The 20,205-nt window shown below is 37.5% G+C and overlaps 1 pseudogene across 1 annotated transcript; it reads right to left on the bottom strand.

Annotated features, from left to right (window-relative positions):
- Nucleotides 1-1,667: 1,667 nt before the first annotated feature.
- LOC143609383 (protein tesmin/TSO1-like CXC 2) lies at nt 1,668-11,258 on the bottom strand (annotated as a pseudogene). Its single transcript, XR_013149412.1, has 10 exons — nt 11,242-11,258; nt 9,848-9,930; nt 9,483-9,781; nt 5,620-6,104; nt 4,797-4,865; nt 4,513-4,699; nt 3,472-3,570; nt 3,318-3,384; nt 2,745-2,901; nt 1,668-2,248 (listed from the first exon to the last, which is right to left on the bottom strand). The product of XR_013149412.1 is annotated as a protein tesmin/TSO1-like CXC 2 (transcript).
- Nucleotides 11,259-20,205: the final 8,947 nt, after the last annotated feature.

The raw sequence follows: 20,205 nt of genomic DNA, 5'->3' as shown, positions 1-20,205 counted from the left end.
GCCTCTTTGGGCCTGACCGTGAGCTCTTTGAACCCAATCCTCTCAAAAACCTCCCATTAAAGTTGCATATGCAAGTAATAAGAAACCAAAGAAAGCATAGGTAGAACTTCAAAAGTATTACAACCTTTATAGAAAAGTGGCGGATCTTGAATGTAGAGGATGAAAAAAAATAATTTTCTCTAAAAAAAATGAGTGATCAAGTAATATTAGTGACTCCTTAGAACAGGTCAAAAGTTCAGTATAACTTATGTGAGATTTCCAGCTACACGTTTATTAACATGCAAACCCAAACACGACCTTACTTTATGTTAGGTTCATGTCAAGCATAATATTCTAAAGGCGCGTTTGTTTCACGGAATGGAATGGAATTGAAATTGGAATTTGCATAGGATTGGAATTTGAAGGAATTGGATTTGGAATTTGAACATTCCAATAAGAATTGGAATTGAGGGGAATTGAAATCCAAATACATTCTTAATGTGTTCGTTTGACAAATGAATGTGAATAAAGAGTTTTTTTTTTTTAACAATGATAACGGCAAATATATATTAGTTTTTTTTTAGATTTTTTGTTTTTTATTTATATGTTGCATTATGATTTTTTTTGAATTTTTTATGGGTTTTCTATTAAGATCAAAAACCCCTCAAAAAAATATTCAAAAATAATCTCAGAAAGCCACCAATTATAACAAATCCAAACAGTTCTCACTTTTAACCGATTTAAAAGGATAATATCATCCTCGAACAAAGATAAAGAAAATAGAAGAGAGAAGCATCTTGTGTATGCAGTTGGTTGATGAAAAAATGTGTGGTTGCATTGCAGTTAGAATGTTGTTTAACATGCGCGTAACAAAGTTATTCCCATTAGAAGCCGCTTTTGTGCTTAGAAAGATAAACCGTCTTGTTTTGGTTGACCTGCAAAAACATTCAGTAACTTAAGTCTGACTTTTATGGCAAATTTGTTTTTCATGACTTTTCATGCTTTTTAGGGAATGTGGATTGTGTTTTATCTTGAAAGGGTCAAATAAAAATAAGGAAACGGATTGAACAGGTGATCCAAAGCCCGTCTTAATGTATATAACCTTCAGTTTTTATATAAATATTAAGCTTACATTAGTAATGATGTTTCAGAAAACCATAATTCATTAATCATTCCATTACATATTATTACAAAGAAATATAGTTTGATTGACCAACCAAGCCCGACCAATAGTTCAAAACAGTCATAGCTTGACCTGTTACTCTTTCAAGCTCAAGAACATGCAAAAAGAATTATAAAATAATATGTTGTCTCTCCTCTCTCAAGGTAAACGAACCGAGCCGAGCCTGGGCTCGACTAGACTTGAGCTCGGCCAGCAAAGCTCGAGTTTGGCTCGGGAGTAGTTTTTTCAAGCTCAAGCTCGGCTGGTTTGTTGTTTGTTAAATTAATGTATATAAAAATTAATTTATTTTTACACAATTTTTAATTATAACTTTTATATAGAACATAATATACATTATTTAGTTATTTTATCATGGTTTTATGTATAATGGGTATTATAATATAACTTCAAACAATAAGTTCGTTTAAGCACGCAAGCCAGCCTCGAGCTCATTAAGTGAAGCTCGGCGATCATTAACTAAGCTAATTTTAAGGTTTGCGTACATTTATACTCAGCTCGGTTGATCTTTTCACGAGCCAATTTCTAGTAGCTCACAAGCCGTCTTGGCTCGTCCACACTCCTAAAGAATAACATGTAGGTTTTACAATTGCAAAGGAATGTCAAAAATACCTTTAAATGGAGCAGTTTAGCAGGAGTCATCAAGAGGAGGATGATTTGAAGTCTGTTTGGGATCAACGCATGGAGTGAGGAGGAAAAGACGGAACGGCCTTCAAGATAAACTTCCTGCCACTTTTCAAACTGCTCGAACCAAGCTCGTGCAACCGAAAACTAGGTGGTGAAACACGCTTTTTGTTTGGTGATGATGATGCCACTTTCACTTTTGGTATATTTGGTGTATCATCATCAAGGATGTGAAAAGACGGTTTTGCCCCTTCAAACAGAGTCACAGGGGTGACAGACGAGCTGAAACCGAGCGAAGAAAGCCTCATACGGGTAGGACGTAGTTGAGCTCTCGTGGTGGTTGACCAGTCTCCGGGTGAGAATTCATCCATATATTCACCACTCGGACAAGACTCATTAGGAGATATAGGAGTCGGGGTTACATATGGAGGACACTCCGATTCTGATGATGTGGCATTTTCGTGTCTAAACAAGAAAATGACATCTCAAGTAAAACTTCATGTTTAAAAATAGGATTAATTTTATATATACCCAACCAAAACTAAAGAATATCATATATATACCCAACTTTAATGAATTTTTACTTAATGACCATTCTACCCCATTCCCTTATGATTGTTTACACCCTATAATTTATTTCGATTGTGATCGACATCAATGATATATTTTGTGAAACTATTGTTAATGGGTAAAAAAACATTAAGTTAAAATGGGTAAAAAAATATTAATGCTAAATAGAGGTAAATATAAATATTTGAAATTAAATATGGGCATGTATGAAACTTTAAAGTTTTAGAAAAATATGGGTAAAATGGTCATTTATTAACTTATTTTTAATGAATTGGATATCAATGATAGAGCATATATGATATTTTTAGTTTTGCAATGGTATATATGAAATTGCCCCAATAATAATATGACCGTTTATAAATTTGGCCAAAAATTATGATTTGAATCTTACGTTGAACAATGAAACGATGGTGTTTGAGGAGCCAAATTCGGAGGTTTATGTAACTCCAGTAGAGAGGATCTTGACCTAACAGTGTACACTTGGAGTTTTTTGTCGTCAAATGAGTCATTTGCATGCTCATTAACAGTTTCTCTAACCATGCTGCTTACTGAAATGATTGAAAAAAGAAAGTGATTAGAGAAGAAAGAAAATAATCACAAGTTAGTAATAATCAGGTTTGTGTTAGTTTCGGTCCAAATAATCAGAAATAGACTCAAAACACTAAAAAAAGAATATTGCAACTTTGGATAATTTTCAACCGTCACATTTTATCATCATCATCGTACTCAGTATATCCCACCAATAGCAAAGCTATGGTAGGGTCTAAGGAGGGTAAGATGTAGACAACCTTACCTCTGCCCCGTAGGAATAGAGATATCAATCATGTTATTCACAAACTATCTCATGTATTTTTTCATATTATCAATCAAGTAATCAATTATCATAACTGACAACTCAATGGTGGTAGTTTGTATACTTTGTATATCTTATGAAACTTTGTTGACATGAACATTTATACATTACCTCCTCTTGTGCCATAAATATTTTGACACCCTTCACAACGGCATCCTTTGGTGCATCCAACATTAGCCTATTAAAATATATTCATTTAGAACCCAAAAAAAAAACATGACTTGCAAAATCTAAGAGCAACAAACATGAATTAAATCATATTCACCTGATAACATTCACAATACTTTTTCATGCACATTGACTTCTTGCAATTGCAACCCCGTTTGTGTCGTCCTGCAAGTGGTGTCACTTGATCTCCATCCTCCTGTACACAAACTTTAGTATTCATGTGTGCTTTGAAACTATTTATAATATGATAAATATTTTAATCAAAAACAATGGAACATGTTCCAAGAGATACTGACTGAATGCCCTTTAACTTTTTTGATGTTGTAATGATCAGAGAATTAGTTGTTGTAATTGTTTAGTCATTCTCATTCTTTAAGTAAATAACAAATAAAGTGAACCAAACGACTTTCTTTTATAATATTATATAAAACTGTACATATTAAACATGACAATCTATTTTCTAATAACTATAATAAATAATACAGTTTATAGGTTATCGGTTAAAAACTTTTGAAATATTCAAAAATGATTTTTTACCAAAACAATATCAAAGGCGTACTGTCAAAAAATTCAGTTTTGTTACAACCAGTACGGAATTGATTATTTGAAATATTCACATCCAACACTGAAAACTGTATATTATGACTTTAAGTCACAATAAGCATATCATCTGTTTCCTAAGTCCTGACACTAGGGTACAATGGTCGGTTTTCAGTCGAAAAAAAATTTGGGTCGAAAACAGAAAATTCGGTTTTTTGAGTTTTTGAAAACCGTTAGGTTGGGTTTTCGATTTTACATTTGGGCTTGAAATTTTGGGTCGAAAAAAATGCCTCAGAATAGTGAACTCAGGCCTGATCATTTTCTTTAACAAATGATTAACTCATTATTTATACATTGGTGTTAAAAAGGATTGGTTACACTATTTATTAAATTTTTATAAATTACTTAACATTCAAAATACAAAAAAAAAATCCATACATTCAGTTCAGTTCAGTTTTTACGAAAACATACAGCCAAACCGTCAATTTTTGTTTGGATTCGGTTATTTCAGTTCGTTTTCCAGTTACAGATTGGTTGTTCAGTTTCATGCACAAGCCTACCTAGCACACATTTAAACACGTCCTAAAGAAACACTTACCAAAATCTGGGTTCTTGGAAGTTGTTTAGAATGAGCAACAATTTTAGGAGCAAATGCAAGTGGGTCCCGTGATTCAACTTGTTGTCGTGCCTCAAGAACAGTATTTTCATATTCGGGTCTGTTGAAGCAGCCTTGGCAAGAACACGAGTCAGCACAATAAATTCCCGCAGCAAAGCAGTCACAGTATCTGCAAGAGAAAGTTTTTTATAAGCATTGTTAAGTAGTCGCAATATCTGCAAGAGAAAGCTTTTTATAAGCCTTGTTTCAGTGTTAGATTAACATACAGTTTCAAACACTTGGTCTTCTTACAATTGCAGTATTTGCAACCATCAGCACTGCTCTCTGTCTTCTTTCTGAAACAAGTAGTCAAACAAACTTTTGGTTTATTATTCATCTCTTAACGAGCCAAACGTAAAACAAAAAATAGTTTTAAAAAGATAAAAAAATCAAATCGAAAGGTGTTTAAAGAGTTAAAGTTGATTCAAATGTTTAACACTTAGTATATGTGTTATATCACTAAGGATATTATTTCAACAGTATAGTCTTCAAAGCCATATTTGTCACCTCGATGATTAACAGAGTTCAAAAGAGGATACAAAATGCTAAAAAATTATAAAAACACATGAATATAATGCAAGGAACGATAAGCTTCTTACGCAAAATAGTTGGAGAACTTAATAAAAATAAAGAAAATATAAAAAAGCACGGTATATTGGACAAATTTATTCATTTAAAATAAAAATGAGTTCATCTGGGACACATATTCTCATCACGTGAGTGTAACAATTGTAGCTATAAAGAAGACAGGCTGTAGTGTCAAACAGTTTGATAGTTTCTCAAAGTTAAATCAATGCTAACGACCTCATAGCTCATTTTACAAAAATTACAAAAAATACAAAAAAAATTAAAAATGTTAAAAATAAAAAATACTTCTACGTTTTCCTTGTATTTATTTATAATTTTGAAGAAAATGGAACTACTTTGACCCGTTACAAAATCAAAGAAACTACTTGGACCCGTTACAAACAAGTGTTGACTAGTCAATCAAAGTGGAACTACTTTGACCCGTTACAAAATCACATCTGTCAAACATTATGAAGAAATTACCTTCTCTTTTTAGGATTTGATCTGCTGTACACATCATCTCTCTCAACTTGTTCAGAGTTGAGGCTATCAAACTTTTCTTGATATTTCATAATTTTCATGGAATCTGCATTACTGTAAACCGTTTGATGTGCATATTCGTCACTTGTAGCTGAAACGTTCTCCAGTAAATTTGAATTAGATGATACCGAAGGGCATTGCATGTTATCATGCATTTGAGAACTAATAGATTTCTTTATTTTCACGCCACCACTCCGATAGTTCAAAGGCATTGCATTTACAATGCTGTTCAAGTGCAAGCCTATACCTGAAGGCTTTGAAATATTTACACTAGAAACCCTAGTAGTTCGACAAATAGAAGATTCTAGAACTTCTGATGTTGGAGCAGTATTAGAGAGATTTTGGGAGTGAGGACTGTTTTCAGAAATACTATCTTGAGGTGAATCAAACTGGAGGCGCCTTCGCTTGCCAAGTTGACTTTGGCCGACCTATAATATGTATTTCAAACATTGACAGCTTGTTAACATAAACTTTTACAATTTAAGACAATTAAACTCGCAGAGTAACATGTGTTATCCCACAAAAACATTTGGATATGTATACATAAGCATATGTGCAAAAACAAAGCACTGATTTGCACTTAAGCCTCTAGAATATAACTGGATTAGTTGTAGACTTAGGTTGAACTGAAAATAATTGCTTAAGTAAATATTCCTAATAAGAAACTGAACAAATTTCTTTCAACCAAGTTGCAATGAGTATTACATATCGGTGAGGAATGACAAGTTTTCTGTCTGACAGTTTCATTCAGCTTATTGTTCAACCAGTCTGAAGACTTCAAAGGTTTCATCATGTTTTTAATCATCTGAAATCAACACTCATCACTTGAAAAACAAACAGTAACCAAGTGAATTTGGAGATTAATCATCTGAAAGAACTATGTGTGTTGTTTCAATGTGCGAGTTTGACATTTTCAAAAACACTAAAATCTAGATGCAATCAAGTTGTGTAAGACTGTAAGTGCAAGTATGTTAAAGAAGACAAGTACTGTTAAGAATAAATGATAGTTAAAGAATGGGTATAGTACAAAACAGAACATGATGACTAGTCATCATGGGCCCGCGCAATGCCGCGGGGTACGCGCGCAAACCCGATGGTGTATGTCCGTAACCCGAAATTGGACGTGTAACTTGTACAAAGGTAGTACGTGACGCATAACCGCCACGTGAATGCACGTTACAGACATTAAACATGTTTAACCGACATTGCGCGTGTAACTCACGTTGATTACTTGTGCGTTATGTGGTGTTGGCGCTTACCAAGGTCGGGTTACGCGCGTTATGTGGTGCCGGATCGGGCATGGTACATGTAAACAATGTCATTCACGTAACTGATGCCTGAAATGTACAGCAATTTCAAATAAACCAGTTTTCAAACTAACCCGTTTGACCTAAAACTTGCTCCAACCAGACATCGTTTTAACCCGAAACTCATTCCAACCCGATACCATTTTAATCTGACCCCTTTCAACCCAAATCCATCCAGAACCAAACCAAATTAACCAGTTTTTGTATCGATGTGATCCGACCCTAATCCGTTTTGACCCATAAAACAAAACCGCCCGGCCTAACCCTATGCCGGTACTAACAGGTAATCATGTAAAATGTTAACTTTTAAAAATTAATAAACTCTAGCAATACTATACTCAAATTAAAGAAAATAAAATGCTCGCTTTTATCACATAAATTTCTTAAAAAATATTAAAGTGTGAAAAGGTTTTGGTCATTTAAAATTCGTGGGGGTAGTTTGTTTTAAATAAGGGGTAAATGTCTAAATATTCTATAAATTAACAAAAGTTGATTGAAGTTGAAGGACTAAAAAGGTAACTATTTGATAAGAAATTAAAATAACCATACATGTTGTATAAAGACAAAATTACCCCAAAAATCTCATAAATTTATGCATGATGTGTTTTGATACCTCTTAAAAATTAAGAGGTCCCTAACTCATGTTTTATAAATAGTAAAGATAAAGATTAAGAGTGTGAATTCATAAACACACATTCGATGTTGAAACCACATTAACCATCGTACTATTAATTAAATGAATTGAGAAGAATGCATATAAATTTCAATATTTTAATATTTATTCCTAAAATATATGGAATTGCTAATCTTTTATCAAGATGCACATATGTGCACATTTTCTATAGGACAGACAAGATAAAATCAAAGGAGTGAGAAGAGGTTGTGGTGTTCAAAAAAATCTGAATCCATATCCGAAAATCAGAATCTGAATTATCCGGAAATTCGGATATCCCGAATCTCGGATAGAATTTTTGGATTTGGATTCGGATTCAGATAGTGATTTTGAAAATTTCCAGTATCCTAAAAAAAATTTTAATTAATAAATAATAAATATTATTGATAAATTTCGGATGATTTTGGATATTTCGAATAACTTTTCGGATCTTTTGGATAATTTTTGGAAAAATTTCGGATATTTCGGATAACTTTTTTGGATATTTCGAATAGAAATAGCTTTATAATAGTTTTTTTTTATTTTTTTATAATTATTATTTTTTTTCAGATATTTCGGATATCCAGTTCACCATCCGATCGGAGATCCGAATTTTTGGATATCCGAACTTCGGGTATCCAAAATTTCGGATTCGGATAGTGAAATCCACTATCCGAATGGTCCGGATATTCGAAAGTCCGGATATCCGACTTTGAACACCCCTAGGAAGGAAGAGGTACATAAACCATTGTTTTTTCAATTTTATCATTTTTATTGAAGTGATTTGCACACGCCTTATGCGGTTCTCAACATGCTACTGGTTTTGAAAAAAACACACCTCATATATATGAATATATATATATATATGCACACACACGCATATTTTTAGAACAATAATAAAATTTCTTTATAACTAACAAGTCCAAGCCATAAAAAAAACTAATGTTTCTAACTTTTCCAAAGATACAAGACTATGACCAAAAAGTAGACAGATTTCCATGTAGACGTTTTTCTATATGTACATCCTTCGCTGGCCAAATCTAAAAAACCTTATAAACAACTTGTTCTTTTGCTATAAACCAGACTTTTGAACCATGAGTTATTGAGTTAGCTAATAGGAGGGTGAGAATAAAAGGACTAGAAACAGAATCACGATGCAAACTAACAAAGAAAGTGAGGTGATATCTAGGAGTTATACCAAAAACAGGATCGCTCAGCCCTAAACCATGAAAGCAAAGACATATTGCTAATCTTATAAATCACAAGTCTTATGGCATGAACATAGATCACAACTGAGTGAGAGGTGGTATTAAAGCTTACTTTTGACAATGTGTTAGCAAACTTAATATTATAATAGATGGGTTCATGAACTAACAAAATTGTTCACCAACTTGATCTAAATGTTTAAACACTCGAGGACCATAGTAAGAAAAGAGGGGCCATAACAAGAAAATAGACACAAGTAGCAAAAACATATTCTATTCAAACTACTTCCTGTAAACATAAGTACAACTACACAATAAGAAACTAAAAGATACAAAGAACTGGTAAAGAAATTCAAGTGCAATAGAACAATTATAATTTTCAGTTTTCACACACTAATCCAGATTTGCATGCATATCACAATAAGTGTGTTGACTACACTGGATCCTATTCTCTTCTCACAGTCCTTACACCCAAAGACAGATCTAAAACAAAAACCAAACTAGCACACAGTGCTTTATACAGAAAAAAGTAATTATAGATTTAAAGATGAACACGTATTTGTAATAATATTCTCTTAAAGAAACAAAACTACAAACAAAACTAATCTGCAATTTATTCAAGTTAGTCGTATTAAAACCTACCTGAGACGATAGTGGTTGGTCCACTGGTGCTTGCTCAACAAGTGCAGGTGTTACCAACACGTTATCGCCTTCTTTGTCAATGATTTCCATAGATCCCTCTGGGTTCACAAAATTAGTCATTTCGGTAAGGGCGTCCTGGGAATTATCCAAACTTAAACCCTCCAGATTTGGAACCGTAGTGTTCTTATCTTCTTGAGATGGTATAAGACTTTCAGAGTTGAAGATGATTAAATAATGAACTATTAGTTCATGTTAGATTTAAAACAAATAACAATATGTATGACGATTGACGAGTTTACCTTATTAAATCAATAGGCTGTCGATGCGTAAGGATACGTTTCGATGATATGAGAGGAGAGTTAAACCCGGGAAAGTCGTGAATTTCTGATGTCCCTTAGACAGGCTTTATAGGAGAGAGATTGTTGATGTAATTAAAGATAGGAGAGTCCTGAAACACACAGGATAGTGGTTTTCATTTCGTGTGGTATAATTTGTATAAACATCATATATACAAAATAGTGTCTAGGATATATTCACCGATCCAAGTAGTTTAGTCATCAAACATGTAAGGACCACAAAACCAAAGCTAGCTCCAAAAATACCCAATGGATTGTTAATAAATCAATACTGACTGGAAGTAATATTCATATGTAGATTATTAACCTAAATTAGCTTCTAAGTACACATTTTGAGAAGGTAATCTAATATATTATCCTAAATCAGCCATCAACATGTAATGATAAAGAAAAGCCAAAATTAGTTCTAAAGACAAATCAATACTAGCAGGAAATAATATTAATACGTTGATTATTATCCTAAATTAGCTTCTAAATACACTATTTCAGAAGGTAATCATCATACAGAGGAATGAACATACTTGGAAACTTAACAAAATCCTCAAAGTATTACAACAACATAAAATCAATCACCATTTAACACTCGAACTCCTGGACGGAAGATTCGTTCTCGATAGGAGTGTTGATGGAGCCATTTCCCGAAACATCAACGGAGGGCGCCTCAACCGCTTCTGCTGATGCAGGGCCGCCCCACGAAGGAACTGTTGTCCGAAATGCGAGCTTGGAGTCGTCAATGCGAAATCGCATTGTACGACTCGAGCAGGACAATAGCCCTTATCTACTAGATAAGGGCAAGGGGGCCTACTGGTCGGACATAAAAAGGGAGTTGGATCATGCCCCCATTTAACACAACAAACCACTTTTAAATTTATAGTAGCTATGCAGTTAATGCGGAAATATTTCGGATATCAGTCAACGGCCGATATTTGAGATATTGGTTATTGTGGTGGGATACCGGTAATTATAATATCATGCAAAATTTATATATATAGCAATTTCTAAGCAACACCTGCAAGTTGTAATGGCAAACCATAACAAAACAGAAACCTAACTTATAACACAGTGCATACAGCTAACTTTTGGATTAAACAAAATTCTAACACTATTCACAAACATAACTATTAAAAAAACTTACTGAAACCTAATAGTAACATCATGTAATTCTCCTTATCAGATTCATACCTCAAACACTATTCCCCAAAAAAAAACACCCTAGTAAATCCTAATAATAGTAACATCATGTAAGTAATTCTGAAATACCTGCAATCAAATTCATCACCTAACAACTCAAAGTCGGAATACGCAACTTAAACCTAACGCTTAACATACGAATTCATGTGCAATTAGAACGTAATCAATGAATTCAATACGGATTAACACGATAGATGATAGAAATAAGATACCGTAAGATAATCAGCGGTCCAGGCTGCTGAGTTGGATTTATGCTCAGGGGATCCCAAACCCTAACCCTCATTCATATACTCTGTCTCACAGTAATTTGTAAAAATTAAAATCAACGGTAGGTAATTAATTCATTTCTATCTTATTGGAATTTCGAAATCATTCTTGAGCGGGAATTTCCATTTTTTATTTATGGTTTACATTTGCAGCCGAGCTGCTCGAGATTTGGCTTATGAAAAAGGTCGATCGAGCCAAGCTTAACAAGTCCGAGTCCGAGCATGAACAAACCTGTTATTTATATAATTTGTCATTTATTTATTTAGCTTTTAGCATATATTTGTATAATATACTAGCACAGAGCTCGTGCTTCATGGCATGGTTGAAATATAATCACACTATTATTGGTTATATGAATTTAGATATGACTGGCTATACGGCTTGGTGTGACAGTTTCTTATTTAAAGAAAACGTTTTTAAGAATAATCTTTTTTATTTATAAATAATTTCAATTAAATAAATGTTTTAAGAAGACTAATGGAAATATATCCGGTCATGAAACGTATAACAATTTATCTTTGGAAATAGATGAGACCATATACATGTTTTTTTAAAATAAATTTTCATAACAGCTCAATACTCTAGAAACTAATGCCCTCTTATCTCAAGACCACCCACTATTTCATCAAATGAAATTTATAGAATGTAACGGTTAAAAACTCGATGTGTACCAGAGTACTTATAAGTTATGATATTTTTAATCATCTTGAGCATGCAGATATATGCAGATATGTGATATAAGATTCAATCAAAACAAATACAAATTTATCAAATGTATACAAAATTCCATATTTTTGGACCATAAATCTTGTAAAATATTTATAACATTCAAGATTCTATGGTACATAAAAAAAGTGATGGTGTAGTTTAGATGATAATATGATCAATTTTCGAACCCAAAAAGCATGTTACATTGATTTGAAATTTGAAATAGGAAATTACATATAAAATCCACGATAAATAGATATTTTTTCCTCAACTATTATTCACTTTTACATCATACTCCTACTCCCACCGAGCTTTAAATTTGCAAAAGAAATATGCACAAGGATCATCAGTTTAGCCGGATGGATGGTGAAGAACATATTTTAACTAGAAGCAAGGTGAATGATGAAAGTCTTCAATTACACACAATTGAAATACAGTAACTGCAAATTAAATAATTGGATTGAAACAAATACTTGAATGAGGGAGACCTCAAATACATGTTGATCGAATTACAAGCATGAAGTATAAAACCCAAAAATTAAAAATCTGAATAAGCGAGACCTGAAGTACGTACCTACCTTTTGCAATTGCAGATGAAGAATAAATTTAGACCAAAGAAGTTTGAAAATATGAAGCAATCACAATGAAACATTTGTCACACCCCGACCAAAGGCGACGGAACACGTCGGGGCCCTACTTGATTCCACATGAATACATGACAGTGTTAAAGTAACAATAAGTAAAGATTTCATTCATTAATTCAAATCAAGAAAATTATACAAGATACAAATTCAATTCAAATAGAAGGAACAACTAGGGCTATAAGCGGACCAAACCGAATCGGACGAGGCCTTGTCCGTGTTCATCCTTTTTGTTTTTGTCGGACAAACGGACGATTCACGAACACTCTACCGAACGAGAATTCGTGTCTGTGTTTGTTCATTAAGGAATTGAGTTTGTACGTATTCGTTTGTGTCCGTTCGTTAGTATTGTTAACAAACACTAATGGACAACTGAATATTAGCAGACACTAATGGACAAACAAACACCAATGGACACTAATGAAAATTAATGGATAAACAAACATAAATATATCAAAATAATTAACATAAACACTAATAAACATTACACCACATGATATTAAAAATATTTAACACTTAACCATAGAAACCCAACACATAATCATAATGGAGTTCAATATCCATAAACTTATAGTGTTTCACAAGAAACAAGCTTCAAATTATTCATTTAAGTTTTAAATAATCTCCATAGATCTTTCCCTCCATATACATCTACGGCACCCACCACCCTTCTAGAATTAAGATTTGTTCTTCAATTAAACTATCAAAATTCTATCAAGATGTTACCATGCATATGGTTTTTGGGTTTCTTTTCTTGTAGATCGAATGGTGATGATAACATAGCATTTTGTAATTTAAGATCCAATGGCACTGTGTTTTAATTCATATTTAAATTAAATTTTCTTAATAACAAGAAATTAATTGATGATGTACATATAAATTTTAAATTAGATGATTGTTTCTATAATTAACTTCTGAAGAAACACTAAGTAACCCCGGCAGATTACGGATAATCTGGGGGTTAAGTAGATGTTTCCCACGAGGGTTAGGTCCGGCAAAGATGGTTATTCCTCTGATGACCTGCAAAACAGACACCGTGAGCTCGTCACTGAGAAGGGGGGGGGGGTACCTCCTTGTGACCACCCTCCGGCGTGAGAATCAGACTAGATTGCTCTTGAATATAAGTGTATATTAAGAGAAATTACTATAGCAGATATCAGATAATATATGGGGATATAAGATAAGATATGATACCGTTCCAAGGAGTATTTATAGCCGAAGGTAGGTTTCCAAGCAGGTACAGCCAGCTGTATAATATTCCTTTTCTACCAACTGTGGGCTACGCACGTGCCATGCTGGTGGTTGGTGGGTAGGCAGCGGCTGATAGTGTGACATGGCCGGCTGTGTACTATTCTTTTTCCACCAACTGCAGGCTATGTACGTGCCACGACAAGGGTTGGTGAGTAGGCAGCGGCTGATAGTGACATTTTGTACTAGAGCGTGCTCCTCGTACTGTTGTCAGTGAGCTGTCACCCTGTGATTGGTTCATGGGCTGCTTTGGTCAGATCTTGTCTATTTTGTCCATACCTTGGCAGGTATAGTACAAAAGATCCTCCAGAAGCGTACGGACTGGCTCATTTGGACGGGAGTATTCCCGCCTTGCTCATTCCTTCTTCAGGTGACATTACTGAATTATTGAGAGTTAGTGCCTTGTGCGTGTAGCCTTGCTATTAGTGCGGGTAGCCTTCCCTGATGGCTTGTATCCGCAGCTGCGGGAACAGGCGGGGTACTTCACCATTGGGAGGCTTTTCCTGCGAGAACAGCTGGCGTACTGCGCGTAAGGTCTTCATCTCTCTGAGCATGGTGGGTCCTGCGGAACCAGTTGGTCTTTGCGCAGACGTCCCTCTTCAAGGTGAGTCTTGCGGGTCCAACTGGGCCCTGCTAGGACCTACCTCTTCAGTTTGGGTTTATTATAAATCCTGGTTGGATCAAAGCAAAAAAATGGAATCAGTCAATATAATGAGTTTAGAAGTTTCTTTATTTAGTTATAATACAAAAGACCACAATATCCTCGTGGAGAACAAAAACTATAGTTAAAATAAATCACACTATAGATTTTACCCATATTTAATCTTAACCATTAATATGTTTTATCTAATGGTTAGAATACCTCCCTAGCCTTTTTAGACACTTCACTCTTTTTAGTATAACTCCAATATATATATATATGAAAGGATAACGTGTGTGGGAAAACCCCTAGTTTTATGTAAAACAGGATGATATGACTACACACATGCATGAAACTAATGAGTAGTTCGTTCACGAGGACCACCTTTGATCAGAACAAAATACAAGTTACAATCACATCCGAAATTCCTTCCTTTTGGCCAAATAAAATTATCGAGTTAAATTTTATTGGCGTGACATACGTGTCAAGAGAGCCAGGGGTGGATCTATGAAGGGTTGAGGGGTAACCCGGGTTACCCCTCAACCTTGTCGGTAAGGTCTAAAATTATTGTAAATTTATTTTTTTCTTCTATGTTTTTCATATGGGTTACCCCTGAGACGAAGAGAAAGTGAATTGTAAAGTTTGTATTACCAAATTTCTTTTCCGGTCGTGAAATTGCAGGAGCAGGCAAGATATTCATGAAAATGCATAATGTTGAAGAAGAAAGTAAAAAAAAAAAACAAAAGTCTTTGAAGAAACACTAAGTGAACCCTGGACAGATTATAGATAATCTGGACAGATTATAGATAATCTGGGGGTTAAGTAATGTTTCCCACGGATGAGATCTAACTGAGAAGGCCGTTCTTCAGGAGACCTGCAAAATAAACACCGTAAGCTCGTCACTGAGAAGGGGGGGGTTCCTCCTTGTGACCACCCTCCGGCGTGAGAATCAGACTAGATTGCTCTGAATATAAGTGTATATTAAGAGATTGCTAGATAACTGGGTAGCAGATGATCTTACCATTCCAAGATGTTGGAGTATTTATAGCCGAAGGTAGGTTAGAAGGTATAGCCGGCTGAATAGTATTCCTGTTCTACCAACAGTGGACTATGCACAGGCCATACTGGTTGGTGGATAGGTTATGGCCAACAGTAACTATGTCGGCTGCACTATTCCTCCAACTGTAGATTATGCACGTCCTACCTACTGTGGATTATACGCAGGCCATGCTGGTTGGTGAATAGGTTACGGCCCACAGTAACACTATTTCACCAACTGTAGGCTGCGCATGCCCTGCAGTAAGGGTTGGTGAGTAGGCAGCGGCTAATAGTGACAAACAGTACTAGAGGGTGCTCCTCTTCGTACTGTTGTCGGTGAGCTGTCACCCTGTGATTGGCTCATGGGCTGTTCTGGTCAGATTGTCTGTCCTATCCATACCTTGGTAGGTATAGTACAGATCTTTCATAATCATACGGACTGGCTCATTTTGGCGGGATTGTTCCCGTCTTGCTCATTCCTTCATGTGACTACTGAAGTATCTATTGTCTTGTGCGTGTAGCCCTGCTGTCTGCGGGTAGCCTTCCCTGATGGCTTGTATCCGCAACTGCGGGAACAGGCGGGGTACTTCACCATTGGGAGGCTTTCCCTGCGTGTACAGCTTGCGTACTGCGCGTAAGGTTCTCTGAGCATGGTGGGTCCTGCGGAAGCAGATGGCCTTTGCGCAGACGTCCCTGTTCAAGGTGAGTCTTGCGGGACCAACTGGGCTCTGCTGGGACCTACCTCTTCAAGTCCCCCCAGTCCAATGTTCTTCTCATGAATGTTTAATAAAGTGAGGTGAACTTTTGGACTTTGAGCAAGGGGTTTTGAAAGGGCTTTTTAGTTTTAAGGTTCTCCGTGGGGATTCTTCCCGCGGGTTTCCTAGTGTCACTTGCAAAAATTCCCGATTTTTTTGCTTGATCTTTGGGTATGATGCGGGTAGGTATGTAACCTTCTCGCAAGGCAGGAGCGTTGAGTCTTACTTGTATAGTCTCCATGAGGTTCTGGTGGTTTTCAACATAGTGATCAATTATGATAAGACCACCAATTCCATTACGGAGTTTCAAACAATATAATTCTCGACGTTCCCGTTATGCGGGGATGTTATTCCTCTATCCGCAAGCATTGCCTAGAAGATCCTTCTTGGTTTCAATTCTCTGCGGGTGCTAGGTATGTGAAGGGTTTTGCCTTAACACTGTACCCGCACCTGTCTTATAGTTACTTGGTTGCCAAGGTATTCTTGGCTTCAATTCCCTGCGGGTGCTAGGTATGTGAAGGGTTTTGCCTTAACACAGTACCCGCACCTGTCTTATAGTTACTTGGTTGCCAAGGTATTCTTGGCTTCAATTCCCTGCGGGTGCTAGGTATGTGAAGGGTTTTGCCTTAACACTGTACCCGCACCCGGCTTATGGTTACTTGTTTGCCAAGGTAAGGGGTGTTTTCCCGCTTACTTTTGAATCTTTTTTGAATTTTGAATTTCAAAATTCGAAGAGTTGGTAGAAAGATAGGAACAGTCCAAACGTCTGAAACGTCGTGCGACGGTTTCTTCTGACTGTGTCAGGACGTGCAGGAAGTTATGGTGACGTGACATTATATGGTCATTCCAGTCTCTTTTTCAGGCGCGTGGGCGCGATTTTTCGGGCGCGTGGCCGCGAAATTGCTGGCACACGTCCTGTCAACAGCTGTTGCCAGCCTGCTTTATGCCACGTGTCATAGTTTCATTGCACCTTCGATTTCTCTCTCCTCCGCATTAAATTCATCGCATTAATTGCGATTAGTATATAAAGGGGGAGAGGGCTGTTTGCAATCCACACTTTCACCTTTCTCTTCTTCTTTAGCGATTTCCGGCAAATACTCCCCCTTTTCAGGCTAGCATTTTCCCGAAATCGCTTTCTTTTTTCTGCACAATGTCTTCTCGTGATCTTGAGTCTTCGGCCGATGACAAGAGTACTGCTGGTGAGTGCCAGTGTGCTCTGCCCGGCGATCAGTACCGGTATGTTGTTAGGAAGTTCATGCTCGATCCTCTCGAGCCTGAGTTTCCTGAACCCCATCAGACCGTGTACGATGCCCCCAGTGGCAAGATCGGGGTATATGCTGCATTCTTTGTTTATGGGAACCTTAGGTTCCCATTGACAAAGTTTGTTTACCGTGTCCTCGAAAGGCACGGTGTTCATCTGACCGAGCTGCACCCAATGGCGATCGCGAAGATTCGCCACTTCGAGTGGGTGTGCCGGATATTGGGTGTTGAGCCCTACGTGGACCGCCTGATGACCTTCTATACTTGGAGGTGCATCCAGGGGTGGTACACCCTGACAACCCGAATCAAGGGTTTGAAGATTTGCGCGACAGAGCGCAGTCTCCGATCGTGGAAGCGGGAGTTCTTCTACATTTCTGCTCGCGCCGTCCCCATTGCCATGAAGTTTAAAAATGGCCAAGCCATTCCGAGCCACCACGCCACAAACTACCAAGAGGCGGAATGGTTTGCAAAGATATCCCTGGTCCAATCTCCGGTTTTCCGGTTTCCGGAGTCCGGGATGGTGATGTTGGGGATGAGCCGAGTGTGGAAAGAGGCTGACGCGCAAAAGGTTCCAATCGTCCTCGAATACGGTTCGAACTCTATCCCTTACGGTATGCTCCGTTTCTCTTTGCTTATACGAGTTTATCTTCTAACTGTTTATTTTCTTTCAGAGGGGAACAACTTGGAGTCGCTCCTGTACCCGCGGGAAGCTGACGGTCCCGCGCGGATGGGTACTCGTGCTCTAGACGAGAACGAGTTGCCCATCCTGGAACAAATGGCGGATCGGTTTGTGGAGGTCTATCCGCCGGGCCAAGAGATCCTGAGCCACCGGCGGCCAGGTAAGGCGATATTCTATCCTCAACCCCTCAATGCTGTACCCGCTGCTGGAATTCCTTACGTCCTTTCTTCTTCTGAGGAATCCGCAGATGGTCCTCCGCTAGTGCGGAAGAGGAAGGCTGCCGGCGGGAAAGGGAAGGAGAAGGTGGCCTCCACAGCTGATCCGGTGCTTCTATCTGACACCGAGTCAGATAATGAAGAGGTGGCGGGGAACCCCGGTGGTGAGAAGACCACTGCTCCGGAGGCTACGACTGTTACCTCCGGAGAACCGACGACGACGGTGACCGGCATCAAGAGACCGGCCCCATCGGGCTTGTCCCCGCCCCTCCGTACGTTCAGGGTCAAGAAAACCCGTAAGTACAAACATTCTTTTTGTAGATTTATCACTTCATAAATTTATCAACACTTGTCTTCTTTCTGTAGGCGTGGATGTTGACGCATTCCAGGGTGGAGCGCAGGGGAGTACCTCTCCGCCAATGACGGTAGGCTCGGTCAGCCTACGGATGGCGCCAATGAAGAAACACTAAGTGAACCCTGGACAGATTATAGATAATCTGGGGGTTAAGTAATGTTTCCCACGGATGAGATCTAACTGAGAAGGCTGTTCTTCAGGAGACCTGCAAAATAAACACCGTAAGCTCGTCACTGAGAAGGGGGGGGGGGTTCCTCCTTGTGACCACCCTCCGGCGTGAGAATCAGACTAGATTGCTCTGAATATAAGTGTATATTAAGAGATTGCTAGATAACTGGGTAGCAGATGATCTTACCATTCCAAGATGTTGGAGTATTTATAGCCGAAGGTAGGTTAGAAGGTATAGCCGGCTGAATAGTATTCCTGTTCTACCAACAGTGGACTATGCACAGGCCATACTGGTTGGTGGATAGGTTATGGCCAACAGTAACTATGTCGGCTGCACTATTCCTCCAACTGTAGATTATGCACGTCCTACCTACTGTGGATTATACGCAGGCCATGCTGGTTGGTGAATAGGTTACGGCCCACAGTAACACTATTTCACCAACTGTAGGCTGCGCATGCCCTGCAGTAAGGGTTGGTGAGTAGGCAGCGGCTAATAGTGACAAACAGTACTAGAGGGTGCTCCTCTTCGTACTGTTGTCGGTGAGCTGTCACCCTGTGATTGGCTCATGGGCTGTTCTGGTCAGATTGTCTGTCCTATCCATACCTTGGTAGGTATAGTACAGATCTTTCATAATCATACGGACTGGCTCATTTTGGCGGGATTGTTCCCGTCTTGCTCATTCCTTCATGTGACTACTGAAGTATCTATTGTCTTGTGCGTGTAGCCCTGCTGTCTGCGGGTAGTCTTCCCTGATGGCTTGTATCCGCAACTGCGGGAACAGGCGGGGTACTTCACCATTGGGAGGCTTTCCCTGCGTGTACAGCTTGCGTACTGCGCGTAAGGTTCTCTGAGCATGGTGGGTCCTGCGGAAGCAGATGGCCTTTGCGCAGACGTCCCTGTTCAAGGTGAGTCTTGCGGGACCAACTGGGCTCTGCTGGGACCTACCTCTTCAGTCTTTATATTAATGAGGAGATTAAGTTATTGGAAATTTAAAAGTTTAAAATGACATAGCAAAACAGTAGAGTTGGTGCCTTGGTTGGAAACCTTATTTTACATTTATTATATTTAATTATTATTTATAAGTAATAGGTTATAATTAGTGACCAAGTATAAAAAATAAAGAGTTTATTATTTTAGTAATGTATCATTTTATTGATTTTAATTTAGTTAATTTTTCTTCCTAATTTTGATCACATTTATT

Source organism: Bidens hawaiensis, unplaced genomic scaffold (genome assembly GCF_021521415.1).
Source record: "Bidens hawaiensis isolate Kalapana, Puna unplaced genomic scaffold, B.hawaiensis_p1.1 tig00419591_1, whole genome shotgun sequence".
In the NCBI taxonomy this organism is placed as follows: Eukaryota; Viridiplantae; Streptophyta; class Magnoliopsida; order Asterales; family Asteraceae; genus Bidens; species Bidens hawaiensis.
The sequence above is the reverse complement of the archived record's forward strand: the minus strand, read 5'-3'. Positions and strand labels throughout refer to the sequence as shown.